Raw genomic sequence first — 15,225 nt, forward strand, 5'->3', positions numbered from 1 at the left:
CGTCCCTCGGATAGGATGTTTAATGTAGGCTCAATGTACAGAGGAGAGTCGATCACCTGTTAAGTACACTCGTATAAGCGTGTAGGGAGGACACCCCGGTGTAGTGGGCCACCAATACTAGCTGCACTCTCCCAATATGTAATATCGAGAGGAGAGACCTGCGGGTCACGCAGTTCGCATCCCCCCCCCCCTCGGCAGGCACAGGTGACGCGAAACTGATAACAATTAGGCCTCTTTTTTCGAAGGGGCTGCGCCGGATATTTCGTTTTTGAGCCAGCTAGGATATGCCGACATTGAATTTCACGCGGTTTCAATATAGTTGACATTTATCATTTTAAAAGATATCAATAACTCTTTTGTCGAATCACATTTGGGTTATATTTCCCATTGATCCATATTGGTCTGGATATCTGCGCAACCTAGATTTATATAATAATTACATATGTGTGTGTGCGTTTTAATAGTTATTTTTAAGATGGAATGTAAGAAAATATATTGCAGAAAAAGTTGTATATAAATAAATATATATACACATATATATATATTTATTTACACTCAGCAAAAACAGTTCTTGGACACTTATAAAAGTTAAAATATTCCATATAGATATTTGATTAAAGGCAAACTATTGTATGTCAACATGACCAGATAATATTCCTCTTCCAGTATGACATGAAATTTTCATGTGAACAGTCATGCATGGGTGGTTAAATGCTTTAAACAATAGCAATGTCAGTAAAAGAAAATTGCAAGAAATGGATCAGTCAGTGCATGGCTGGTAACAGGCATTAAACAATAGCAATGTCAGTAAAAGAAAATTGCAAGAAAACGATCATCCATTCTTTCAGTTGTGAAAGTTTGTGTGGCATCAATATCCATTTAACGATGAAAGCAAAGTTAAAGGGGTGGTCCAGGCTGAAAGTATTTATATCTTAATAAATAGAGTAGAATTCACTGAGCAAAACGACGAAAATTTCGTCAAAATCGGACAACAAATAGCAAAGTTATTGAAATTTTAGTAATATTTTGTAAAAACAGTCGTCATGAATATTCATTAGGTGGGCTGATGATGTCACATCTCCACTTGTTCTTTTGTATTTTATTATGTGAAATTAGGTTTATTCAATTTTTTTCCTCCAAGAACTAGAAAAATTGGATTGACAACTGATTTAGTGCATTAGATATTTATTGCTGCAACTTATTTCATTATAAGGGATACATATTATTCCCACAAGTATGAAATAATGAAAAAAAAATAATTTCATGTAATAACATAAGAAAACGGAAAGTGGAGATGTGACATCATCAGCTCGCCTAATGAATATTCATGACGACAGTTTTCACAAAATATTGCTAAACTTTAAACTTCAATAACTGTATTATTTGTTATCCAATTTTGATGAAATTTTCAGCGTTATGCTCAGTGAATTCTACTCTGTTTATTAAGATATAAATATTTTCAGCCTGGAACTCTAGTGGAATAGTGATGCCTGTAACCAGCCATGCACTGACTGACCCATTTCTTGCAATTTTCTTTTACTGACATTGCTATTGTTTAAAGCATTTAATCACCCATGCATGACCGTTCACATGAAAATTTCATGTCATACTGGAAGAGGAATATTGTCTGGTCATGTTGACATACAATAATTTGCCTTTAATCAAATATCTATATGGAATATTTTAACTTTTATAAGTGTCCAAGAACTTTTTTGCTGAGTGTATATACCACTTTTTCTGCAATATACTTCCTTGCACTCCTTCTTAAAAATAACCATTAAAACCCGACAAAGGAAATTATAATTGCGAATGTGTCGAAAATCGGTCTATCTGACGGTCAATCGGATCGGGTTCGCCCTAGCCACTAACCCGTCTATGTGGTCTAGTGGTTAAGGCACCGGCGTTCAGAGCTGGGGCCTGGGTTCGATTCCCGGCAGAGACATTTTTCGGCATCATCAATATTTCCAAAGGGTAGATAGCTCTGGGGAACCTTGTTTTAAGCTACGCCTACGAGTGTTCTCTTCATCATTTCTTTCACATAATATATATATATAAACCCCTAAAAAAAGTTTTGCAACTAAGTTTTGGGGGATGATATCTTTTGGGTTAATGAAGTATGAAAGATGAAACTGGTATCATTGGAAAGCTGAATTATTCCTCTTTACATTGACATGCCTTTTGCTGTGATTATGTAATCATGGAATATGCAATCACCCTGAACATTGAGAAAAGTCAGAAGTGAAATGTTGCAAAATGCATTGATTTCTAACAAGAGTCTCTATTTCTATAGAATTTACACCATGCAGGTGACAGTGAATGCACTCGGTCCATCCTCGAAACAATTGGAAATTCGCTAATGGAAACGACGCATTTTACAACATTTCATGTCTAACATTGCTGCGTATTATCATGTCTGTGTATTTCATGATAACACTAGCGTTACAAATGACACATGATTGTAAAGAAGAATAATCATGCTTTCTAAATATATCATTTTTACACATTATGATGGCACGTAAATTAAGAAATTTATTAGCACTCAAACTTGCACTTTGAGTTGCAGAACTCAAACATGACATGGCAACTAATTTTGCAACATTTCATTTTTTACATTGCTGCATATTTGTCATGTCCGTGTATTTCATGATAACACTAGCATTACAAATGACACATGATCGTAAAGAGGAATAGTCATACTTTCCAATGATACCACTTTTACATATGATGATGGCACACTTAGAAATTTATTAGCACTCAAACTTGAGTTGCAGAACTTTTTTTGAGGGGTTTATATATATTGTGTCACTCCGCCCCCACATTACCCCCAATCCCCCCTTCCCAGTTTAAAGAAAATAGCTATTATCTGCTCACTGTAGTCATTTATCCCCCTTACTTTGTGTCTTTTGTTTGTTTGCTTGACTGCACTAGAATAATTGTTCTCTTTAGCTGTACGTTATATAGTATAACATTTTAGTTGCTGATGAACCCTCAGGGGGAAACCCGTCTGTAGTACTAAAATCTAAGCAACTCGCTCCACCCTACTACATGAGGCTCCGATGTATGTACATGTAGTTGAGCACTATTCAGTAACTGCACTTTCGTACAGTCATATTTTAGGGGTGGCCTGAAACCATGAGATCTCGTGTAGTCCATAGGCGGCGGAAGCGGGGGGGGGGGGACGTGTCCCCCCCTAAATTTTAGTTGGGGGACGGTCCCCCCCTAAATTTTGTTTTGATAATTTTTTTTTTTTTGCTTGTCAACTTTTTTTCCTGCGTCCCCCCTAAATTCACGTGGACCCTCCCTGAAACGTATGTCCCCCCCCTAAAATTTAGGTTGATTTTTTTTTTTTTGCTTGTCCAAAAATTTTTGGTTAGCAACTCATAAAGTTTATGATGGTGACCTTTTTTTTTCTTTGCTTGTCTAAAAATTTTTGGTTAGCAACTCATAAAATTTAGGTTCAAAACCTTTTTTGGGGGCGCTTGTCAAATTTTTTACTTGTGGCCATCCAAAAATTTCAGGTGGACACCTCCTAAATTTTCTGGCTTCCGCCGCCAATGGTGTAGTCAAATAAGAGTGCATTTATTGGTGATGTAAAAAGTACGAGTCGTGAAAATGTTTTCAAGCCTTAAATTAGTCCAGTGGATTAAAAAACATCACCTTGTTGCATTTATCTGTATTTATTAGAAGAGGCCAAGTGGAGTGGCATGAACAAAAAAAAAAAAACTGTTATCTGACAGACTGCAAAAATAACATTGTGGAACCGTATCACCATGGTTAAGGAAACAATAATAGTTAAAAATCGCCCGTTTGTTGGTATAAATATAGGTTAGGAATAGTAAGCTCATTACGTGGCAAGAACTACAAATTGTTACGATATTTCGTTATGAGGACAAGAGAAGATCAGTACTCTCATATTTGATTTTTTTTTCTTTTCCTGACTCTTCAGGCGCCCAGGCCAATGGGACTGTCGAACACACGGACAGACAGAGACACTAGTGAACAATCTATGAATTAACAAAATGAAATTGCATTGCGAGCCGACAAGAATGTTGAAAAAAGGGCTGTTTCACACTGTGGGCCGATTATTTCTTTAACTATTCTATGGCCATACACGGACTTGATCCTGATCAGAAGAAAATTAATGATAATAATAATAATGATAATAATAACAATGATAATAATAATGATGATAATGATGATGATAATAATAATAATAATAAAGATAATAATGATAATATATATTAATATTGTTGCTTCTACTATACTACTATTGTTTCTACCAAGACCATCACCACTGGGCGTTGTGGCGTGCGCCTGTAATCCAAGCTGTGGGGAAGTTACAAATTGATGCAGAGGTTCGAGGTTCGAGCCCTGGTCACGTCTTTCGGATGGTGACGTTAAAGGTCGGTCCCAGACGTAAATAATCATATCTGATTGATACACGTCTGACAAAAACTCAAATACACACATACACTACTACAACAACAACAACAACAACTACGACTACTACTACTACTTCTACTACTCTACTACTAGTACTACTACTACTACTACTTCTACTACTACTACTACTACTACTACTACTACTACTACTACTACTACTACTACTACTACTACTACTACTACTACTACTACTACTACTACTACTACTACTACTACTACTACTACTACTACTACTACTACTACTACTACTACTACTACTACTACTACTACTACTACTACTACTGTTGATGATGATGATGATGATGATGATGATGATGATAATAATCAAAATAATCATCATCATAATAATAATAACAATATAGGATAACCATTATCATCACCATGATGATAATATTAACGACAATTACAATTGAAATATTTTGACCTATTAAAAATAATGACAATGATTATATAGCATCCAGACGGTAAAAAAAATAGAGAAATATTGACCTCTCAATCCTAGTGATCACAATCAAAAGGACTGGAACTGATCAGTTGATGACGTTATTTTGACCGACTTAATATTCGGTCATTCTTTGCTGTTGTTGCTATTGTCTGTCCTTGAACTGCTTTTCCATCCCCATAACCCGCTACCGATAGATAGATGGATGGATGGATGGATGGATAGATAGGTAGATGTAAAGAAAGATAGATTGATAGATAAATAAATTTTATTATACGATTTCTCGACTACTACTATACTACTACTACTACTACTACTACTACTACTACTACTACTACTACTACTACTACTACTACTACTAGTACTACTACATGTACTACCACTTCTACCACTACTACCACTACCACCACTACTACTACTACTACTAATGATAATGATAATGATAATAATAATAATACTATGATGGATTTTATTTCTTTGTCAGGTAACTGTGAACAAGTACATGAAAATATGAACAGTAGTGTATACCTTGACAGGATTGCCCATGAAAGCCGAGATGGCTTATTTCCAATGGGGTCCTTACATCAGTAATTGACAACAATGTACATCTATGAAAAAAACACCTATAGAAATCTACAAACTACATCAATTAAGTCTAGACCACTAAATTTACACGAAGAATTGTAAAACTTAATATATAAAAAGACAAAAACAAATAAGTTTGCCATGAAAACCATTTACGCAAAATATGATTAAAATATGATTAATATTGATATTACTACTACCTCGACTACTCGGATTTTTATTTGCTGGTGATATAATTTAAAATGTAGCATTTTGTTGGTATTTTTTTGTTTATCCACTTATATTTTTAAACATTTTCCTCCTTTTTGGGGGTGTAGATTTTTTTTTCTTCTAAATATTGATAAGTATACTACGTCTGTTTGAATAGACCTCTTGAATATTTAACCCCGGCTGATTTACAAGATAACATTAATACCCAATTTGCCTCAAGAAACACATTATATTGTTAATGAATCCGACAATCATCTTCAATCTACATTATAACTTAAAAAACAATTTATCTTGTATGCAGTTTAATTGCCGCAGTTTACCCACGGCAACTTTAATATATTAACCACATATTTATCATGTATAGATTTTTCAGTCAATTGTTATTGTCCCTGAAAGATGTTTTTAAGCAGAATGCATTCCAAAGCCTTTATACTCTTCAAAATAACTCGATGTTGGTCTTTATGTAAAAAAAAATGTGGCACAGACAACGCCAAGATTTACAGGTCAATTATTCATATGTGAAAGCACTTTATGGGTATCTTTGTGCAATAAATCAAATATATCTGAGGGTTTTTTGTTTGTCGTACATTCTGAACTTAAAGTTTTCTACGTTTTTGGTGATTTTAATTTTGACATGCTCAAAGTTGGTACTGTGCAATATAAAAAACGAAACCGAGATTTAGCGATCATTTATCATTACTTAATCATAAATAAAATAGACAAATGACCTACCAATTTAAAGCTTAGAATCTCCTCTTTCATCTGATATTACTTAGATTATTTCTAATTTCACGCATGAGTGAGCAAATACAATTTGAAGAAAGGATATCAAAAAACTCATTTGGCGGGGGTATCTGGGTTTCAAAAAGAAAACCACATTTTTGAAAAGTTCAATATCTCCTCTTTAATTTGATATCTAAATTGCAGAAAATGATCAAGAAATAAAAAAGTTCTGGTCATTTGAAATAAGGCTTGAATTTCAATAATTTCATAAAATGAAGAGGTTCTCCAGGCTGGCTTTCAAACTCACTCGACACTCCGTTTTGTTGACGATCAGCCATGCATTAAATCTTTTGTTCACCATGCGAAAGCTTCTGTGGGAAACCGGTAAAAACACGTACGTTTATCTCGTGCAATTTTGGAAATACAAGCCTTATTTCAAATGACCAGAACGTTTTTATTTCTTGACCATTTTCTGCAGTTGAGGTACCAAATTAAAGAGCAGATATTGAACTTTTCAGAAATGTGGTTTTCTTCTTGAACCCAGATACCCCCGCCAAATGAGTTTTTGGTATCTTTTCTTCAAATTGTTTTTGCTCACTCATGAGTGACTAAAAAATAACCTAAGTAATATCAGATGAAAGAAGAGATTCTAAGCTTTAAATTGGTAGGTCATTTGTCTATTCTATTTATGATTAAGTTATGATAAATGATCGCTAAATCTCGGTTTCGTTTATTCTGGGACGCACTGTATATATTTGGATTTGTTGTCATTTTCCACGTAACTCATGTTTGTTGATTGACAATATTTCACAAATGCTAATTGCCATACAGTATATAATGGTATACCATCAGTTGTTCTTGTTAATGACATCAGTGACCGTTTCCCTATGTATTGAATTTGTGATCTTAAGAAACCAAAACCCAAGAAGAGAAAAATGAGAGGAACAGTTAAAAAAAAATCATCAAAATCGGTTATGAAATAAGCAAGTTATGGACGTTTAAAAAGTCTTGTTGTATTTTCTATGGGGATCCTCAAATTGGCAAACATGCTTTAAAATGGCTGATTTTGTGCACAACTCTCCATTTGTTTTGTACACAAATTGTCATATTTTCCCCATTATTTTACATCTTTCACATTATCTCCTCCTGACCTTGACATATGTGGTGTGAATTACATGTCCCCATGACATATGTTGTGCACAGAAGGAGGCAATATGCAATTTGAAAGATAATGAGGAAAATCTAAAAATTCGTGTACAAAACAAATGGAGAGTTGTCCACAAAATCAGCCATTTTGAAGCACGTTTGCCAATTTGAGGATCCCCATAGAAAGTACAACAAGAGTTTTCAAACTCCCATAACTTGCATATTTCATAACCGATTTCGATGAACTTTTTTTTAAATTGTTCCTCTCATTTTACTCTTTCCAGTAAGATTGCTTCTCGTCTTAAGTTTTGGTTTCCTTTAAATGTTCTCACAAAGATAAACTTGACCTTAAAGAATACTCATGGAAATATATATTCAAATATGGAAAAAATGGGGGATCTTGGGGTTTAAAAAACAACAATTTGTAATTTTAAATGGTCAGCAATCTTATTACAAGGACTTAAAATGTGGAGTACCCCAAATCTATCATCGGGCCCTTCGATCTGTGAGATTTATCTTCGACATTGAAATCTATAAAATTTGCAGAAAATACAAAGATTTTTGATATAACATAAATTTACTAAACTGCAATCTGCACTTGCAATTTACTAATGAATTAAAAAGGTGAATTATGGGTTAACCATTGATAAACTATAATATTTCTAAAACACAGGTATTTAAAAATAAGAGTATGCATTGACAATCTGTAGGTGCAATAAGCAAATAAAGCCAAAACATATATAAGCACCACAAGTCATATTTCACGGTGTTATAATAGATAGTAAATTGCAATGGACTCCTCATATTGATTTAATTTGTAATCAAATTTTAAAAAATCATTGAAATTTTGTACAGATTACGCAATTTTCAAATTTCTTTTCTACGGAATATTTATGCACTAAATTACAACATTATTATTGTTATTCTTTGTGTTTTTGTCCGGGACACTATTTTATTTGCAAATATGGATAGAAACTTTTAACTCTAAAACACACGCACTAAGAATTATAAAATATTCAACGTTATATGCTCATACTGAACAAACAAATTTTCAAAACTCAGATGATTTTGATGTTTTTACAGTAAAATATGAAACCGCAATTTTTATGTTTAAATGGTACAGATATATTTTATCCAAGCCAGTTTCTAATTATTTTGTTTTAAAGGACAATGTTCATAATACAACCAGAGGCAATAGTAATTTTAATATAATAATATAGTTATCTAGCATTTAGAGTGCGCCTTCTATCCAGTTTCCTCTTCAGTGTCGCAGAGGGAATTGTTACACACTGGGAAGGGAGGGGGGGGGGCTTTAAATTAAAGTATGATGAGATTAGATATGTCTTAAGGTTGGCTTTAAATGACTCTATAGACTTGGCATTGCGTTTTGTTGAAGAGAGTGCATTCCACTAAGTTAAAGCACTATGAGCAAAAGCTTTTCACCAATTGAGCATTTGATTCTACGAGTTGTCAACAACCCGGTTCCTGAAGATCTTAGATCCTAGAGGGTATATATTCCGAGATAAGGTCATTACAATGAGGAGCACAACCAATAATATCTGTCCATGTGAGCAACAAAATCTTGAACTTTATTCTCTTCACCACATGCAACCAGTGGTGAATTTCTTTAAAAACAGGCGTTATATGCATTAGAAGTTTTACTCAGGGTGGCGGCATTTCGCACTCTCCGAAGCTTGGGGATCTGGGGTCCGTTGCAGAAAGAGTTGCGTTTAAACGCAAGTCAAAAAATCAATAGCAAGTCCCAAATGCGCGCGGTTGATTGGTTGAAAATCAAGTTGCGCATGATTTTTAGAGTTGCGATTGATTGCAACTCTTTCTGCAACGGGCCCCAGATAGCATTGAACAACAATGCATCGCCTTAGTCTAAACGAGAAATGATGTTTAACAGATGAAGTTACATTAGAAATTGGAAATACACATTTCTGCATGTCAAATTCACATGGGAAACCACTGACATTTCAGAATCAAATTGAACGCCAAGGTTCCGTATACACTGGGCTTTGCATCAATAAGAGAATTACCAACATACAAAGATCGACGCTGAATTTTGGACATTTGATTACGTGACGCGATGATAAGGCCACTCACTCTTATCGTCATTTAACTGTAATTTGTTACAAATCATCCAAGTTTTCATTTACAGATATACAGGTTTCCATATACGATGTCTTACATTTGCCTCTTCAAGATCAGAAGGATGAAATGAGGAATGCAACTGTGTGTCATCTGCATAAAGATGCGCACTAAATCTAAAATAAGTACCAAATTATTTCAAAATTCAATCTTTCATACCTTAATAATATAATTTATAATTAATTTGGTATTCTTTATCAAAGGACATTAAAGATAGTTGCCCTAGTAAAGTTTTTTCAGAGGAATTATAAATACGAAATCATCACAATAATGATAATGAACAATATTAATAAATGATATTAAAATTATACTGACTTTGCAGGATCAAGCACTCACATGGACATCATATAGAGAAATAATGACCTCTGATATCCCTCTCCTTATTGTGTTGAAGGCCTGGAACTGGTCAAGTTATGACGTCACATTTTGACCAACAACATTCATCGCTTTAACATTCGTCGTCTTTGTGTCTATATTGTCCGTTTTGTTTTTTAACGAGTTCACTTTGAACCCCATTTGTGAAAAGCCGATCCAAAATAGATAGAACCTACATGTACATTGTTTTATCTTTTATGCTGTTGTCTTTCGTATCCTTGACCTTGGTATGTTCAATAAGTATAAGGCTTGGTGAAAAGGCCTATAGTTCCAATCTTTTCCAGAGTGTTTCATGACTGTCGTTGTTGTTCCAGACTATCACAATGTCGAAATACTATAATTTCTTTTGCGCCTTGTTTGTGAAGAGACACAAGGCACAATACATTTAAGATGAAAACGTGTCGTAGCCTCAGGATAGTAGCATGATCATGTTTCAAAGCACACGCACAAAATAACTCCATACGTGTAAGTATTTGTTCATTAAAGTTGATCAATTGTAAAGTAGCCCAAGGGCAATCATCGGGAACAATCTTCAGACTGTCGATCCCATCACGGCGGTAGAAATACCATTATTTCTATGGCGTCTTTTGTGAAGAGATACAAGCTTAAGGCACAATTACACAATGATGGAAACGTACAATAGTCAAAACGTAAAAACATGATTTCATTAATGCATTTATTCGTCAAAAAAATCAATTAGCAAAGCCAATCGGGCAAAAATCCGTGAGCACTCTTTAGGCTTTCACAAGCTAGTGTGGTAACAGGTGCTGTATCAAGATTTATTCAACAAATAAATCACTTGTCAAGGCGACCATATGGGCGAACATTCATGAACAATTGCGAATGTAAATGAAATCCAGGGCCCTAGGAACGACTATTTCACTGGGGGTTCTGATGTAAATTTGAAAGCCCCCCCCCTCAAAAAAAAGAAGAAAAAGCAAAAGGTTTTACTACAAAATGAAGGTCATTTTGGTTACATCATTCCATGTTCAACACAGCTTCCAGGATTCCTAGGGGTGCTGCCTATATGGATAATGATACACGCATCATCCCAAGGAAATCTATGGGCACCCCCGCTTCCCAGGGCCATGTGAAGACCGGTGAAAGGTGAGAAATTGATTGTGAATTCATATCAAATGCATTTTAATTTTATTTTTTTTTAGATTTATTTATTTATTTCCGTTCAAACAAAAGATATTATCCAAGTACAGTGTAAATACATGTTCAAAATAATACATACTCAAAATAATACATACAGTCCTATAACATTTCATAACAAATATTGAAGATGAAATTATCTGAACGGAGGGACTTGCCAAGAAAATCAGAGCTTGTAAAAAAGGAAATTCAAAGCTTACACTAGAAACAAATAATATCATTAAAAGTACATCCCTTAAAATAGAACGCTATAAATCACATTTAGATCAAAATATGGAGATCGAACAAAATTCAGCCTATCCAATTGGGCATTTACATCTTATATGTTAGATTTAGATTAATTAATTCAATCCACTTGCCAATGTTCAATATTAATGGTGTAGACTCGCGGACCAACCTTTATAGTAGACCGGCCAAACCTCAAAAAGTGCTCTAGATAAGGATTCGACGGCAAAATTTGTTAATGCTTGGCATCCCAGCTAATAGTCTTGCAAAAATACCCAGGAATAGCGTACGGCCGGATGCCAAGCGCAATTTTGCGTGAAAGTGTCATTTTTAGCGTAAAATCTGAAAGACTGTCGAAAATCACGCATTTTGATATTTTGACGGATTATCATCATATTTTTGATTATCTTTGATATGAAATTATTTTTATTCAGAATTTCAAATTATAAGTCTACTTAATATGCATTTCAAATTTGAATATTACACACACTTATATGGCACAGGGAAACATAAAACCGCGATTTCCTCGAAATAAAAGTTTGTGAAAACTATCAATAGTTTGAAGTTTTTTTACGCAACATAAATTCTTCGATTTAAATGCGTTTATCCATCGAATGTATAGTAAATGTCCTAGTGCCACAAATATTAAAAGAATTTTCAAGTAAGATGGTAGATATCTCATTTTATGTTATCCGAAAGGAGACAATGTGCATTTTACCAGGTGCGCATTTTGAAAGAAAAATTGAAAATACCGTACATTATGCACATAATTACATGTATAAGTACATACTAAAGCGAGTTTTTATTTACATGTATAAGTCCATAATAAAGCGAGTTTTTAATTGAATAGCACAATTTTTCAATTCCTTGCATCCCAGCCAAAAGTCTTGCGGAAATACTGAGGAATAGCGTACGGGCGGATGCCAAGTGCACTTTTGCGTGAAAGTATCATTTTTAGCGTAAAATCTGAAAGACTGTCGAAAATCACGCTTTTCGATATTTTGACGGATTATCATCATATTTTTGATTATCTTTGATATGGAACTGTTTTTATTCAGAGTTTCAAATCATAAGTCTACTAAATATGCATTTCAAATTTGAATATTACACACACATATATGGCACTATGAAATATAAAATCGTGATTTACTCAAAATAAAGGTTTGTAAAAATTATTAATGGTATAATGTTTGTGTTCCGCATCTCAATTTCGTCAAGATTTAGTGCTAACCGAATAAATACTTAATAATTGTTGTCATGTCACATATAGTGAAAACAAATACTGAAATAAGATGCAAGATATATATCATTTTATGTTATATATGCGAAATATAACAATGCACATTATTTTATCAGATGCGCATTTCTGATAAAAAATAAACAGCGCACAATATTACATCAATATTGCACATATCTTATATCAGTGCGATACTCGTCATGATATTATATAGGATTATGTTTGCTTTTGTAGAGTTCGATCTTCTTGCTATTTCCACGAATGAATTGGTGCTGAACTTAAATCTACCTGTGGCGATATTCAGAAATAGGTCTATTTAATTTGCCGTTACCATGGTAGCATTAATTTTACAGGAATATCTATATCCAAAATCATAGAAAACATACATGTATGAATAAAGCGATTGAATTAGCATTTTTAAACCACTCTGTCAATCTACATTTTACTTCAGTTATTTGATTATCAAAGTACATTTAAAAAAATGGCCGTTGCACGGCAGTAGGGGAAGGCGGGGTAAGTTGAGCATAGGGGCAAGTTGAGCCACCAGCCCCAGGCCAATAATGAATGAGTCAGACATTGTGGTGGTGTCATGTATTGATGACCCATAGCATAACCCCTTACCCCACCACATTGTTTCCAACTTTGAAACAAAAAGTAGTTTTTTAGAGGGAAAAATATGAATTTCAGCCAAAAAAGTAAAAAAGGGTGTGAAATAGATAAGTGTTTTATAAACACACACGTCTTTAAATATAATAAAGACATGATAACAACATTATTAGTCCAGGTATGGATCTTCATTCTTGTCATAGTCTTTTATATGATGGATGCATAATAAATGTGTGGATATGAAATTATCGCACTAAGTTCGGACTGGGGTAAGTTGAGCCAAACAGCATGGGGCAAGTTGAGCCATGGTAATTCATATGGTAATGTATCTTAAAAAACAAACAAACCATAAAAATCGATTGAAATGCAGGCTGAAATGAGCAAATTTACATGACTGCTCTTTTCCTTTTACAGGATGTTAGTATTTATAGAGAATTAGCAAGTGAAAAGACTTTAAACAAAAAATTGACATGCTGGTTCTCCCCCATACATTTTGTACATAGTTTTTGTGGCTCAACTTACCCCAGAAGGTGGCTCAAACTTACCCCATATATGGGGCAAGTTGAGCCATTTGACATCGTTTTTTTCAAAGGTCACGATGACTCTCAGTGTGGGGATAGAAAGTTATATATAGGTGGAAAATATTTCAGAAGAATTAAATTTCAAGGCAAGGTACTTATTTCGACAAGATTATTAATCATATCAATTCTAACATGCAAAAAGCAAAAACTGTCACAACTTACCCCGCCTTCCCCTACCTATTTTTTGTCTCGCCGGCATAGCAGAGCAGGACTGAAGGAGCCACTTCTCCGGTGGAGGTGACGGTAGTTTTGAAATAACAGCGTCATATCAACCTTGTAATCTTAACCAAAGTTACATTTTTCAAAATTTCATTATAACTTTGAACGTATTGGAAAAAATAATGACACTTTAATTTTAATGACACTTTAATATTCATGTATTACTGATCGTCTTGCACAAGTTTTAGATCACATGATTAAGTTCAAAAGTCATTTAGAGTCACTGAACTTTGGCCATATGGGTGTATTTTTTTAAATGTCATAACTTCTTATTTTTATTGATCTAGTTAAAGATTACACTTGAACATAAGGGTATTTAAGCATCATCGATCATTTTGCACAAATTTCAGTTCACATGATCAAGGTCATACGTTATTTTGGTTCGATGAGCTATGGATGGCGTTTATTTGAATTATTAATTTCAGTTGTTTCCAATGTCCTGCTGCTATAATTATTATGTTAAAATATGAATAATAAATGTTATTTGGTCTTTGCATTGCAAATTATAATTTTCATTCAATTCATTTTACTTCATCAAAGTTTTTGCATTTGCTATTATCACAGGTCCATGTTGTTATATATCCTGGTCTAAGACGGGGGCCGGACAGCCCGACCCTGGGCAGCCCTGGACATACCAATGCCCTTTTGGGAAATGCAGTTGTACGACCATCTATATATTACAATATATGCGCTGGACGCTGGTCATTAGCCTTTAGATTTGTTTGTCATAATGCTCGTGCGACGGCATTTCCCAAAATGGCAATACACTGTGATGAAATGCGCTTTAAGATTTGAAATGTGAACTTTTAAAGTGAACTTTAAAGGACAAGTCCACCCCAACATAAAATTGATTTGATTGAAAAGAGAAAAAAAAAATCCAAAAAGGAATTCACTGAAAATTGACAGAGTGGTTTAAAAATGCTAATTCAATCGCTTTATTCATACATGTATGTTTTCTATGATTTCGGATATAGATATTCCTGTAAAATTAATGCTACCATGGTAACGGCAAATTAAATATCAGACCTATTTCTGAATATCGCCACAGGTAGATTTAAGTTCAGCACCAATTCATTCGTGGAAATAGCAAGAAGATCGAACTCTACAAAAGCAAACATAAT

The sequence above is a fragment of the Lytechinus variegatus genome, chromosome 14 (assembly GCF_018143015.1).
Source record: "Lytechinus variegatus isolate NC3 chromosome 14, Lvar_3.0, whole genome shotgun sequence".
In the NCBI taxonomy this organism is placed as follows: Eukaryota; Metazoa; Echinodermata; class Echinoidea; order Temnopleuroida; family Toxopneustidae; genus Lytechinus; species Lytechinus variegatus.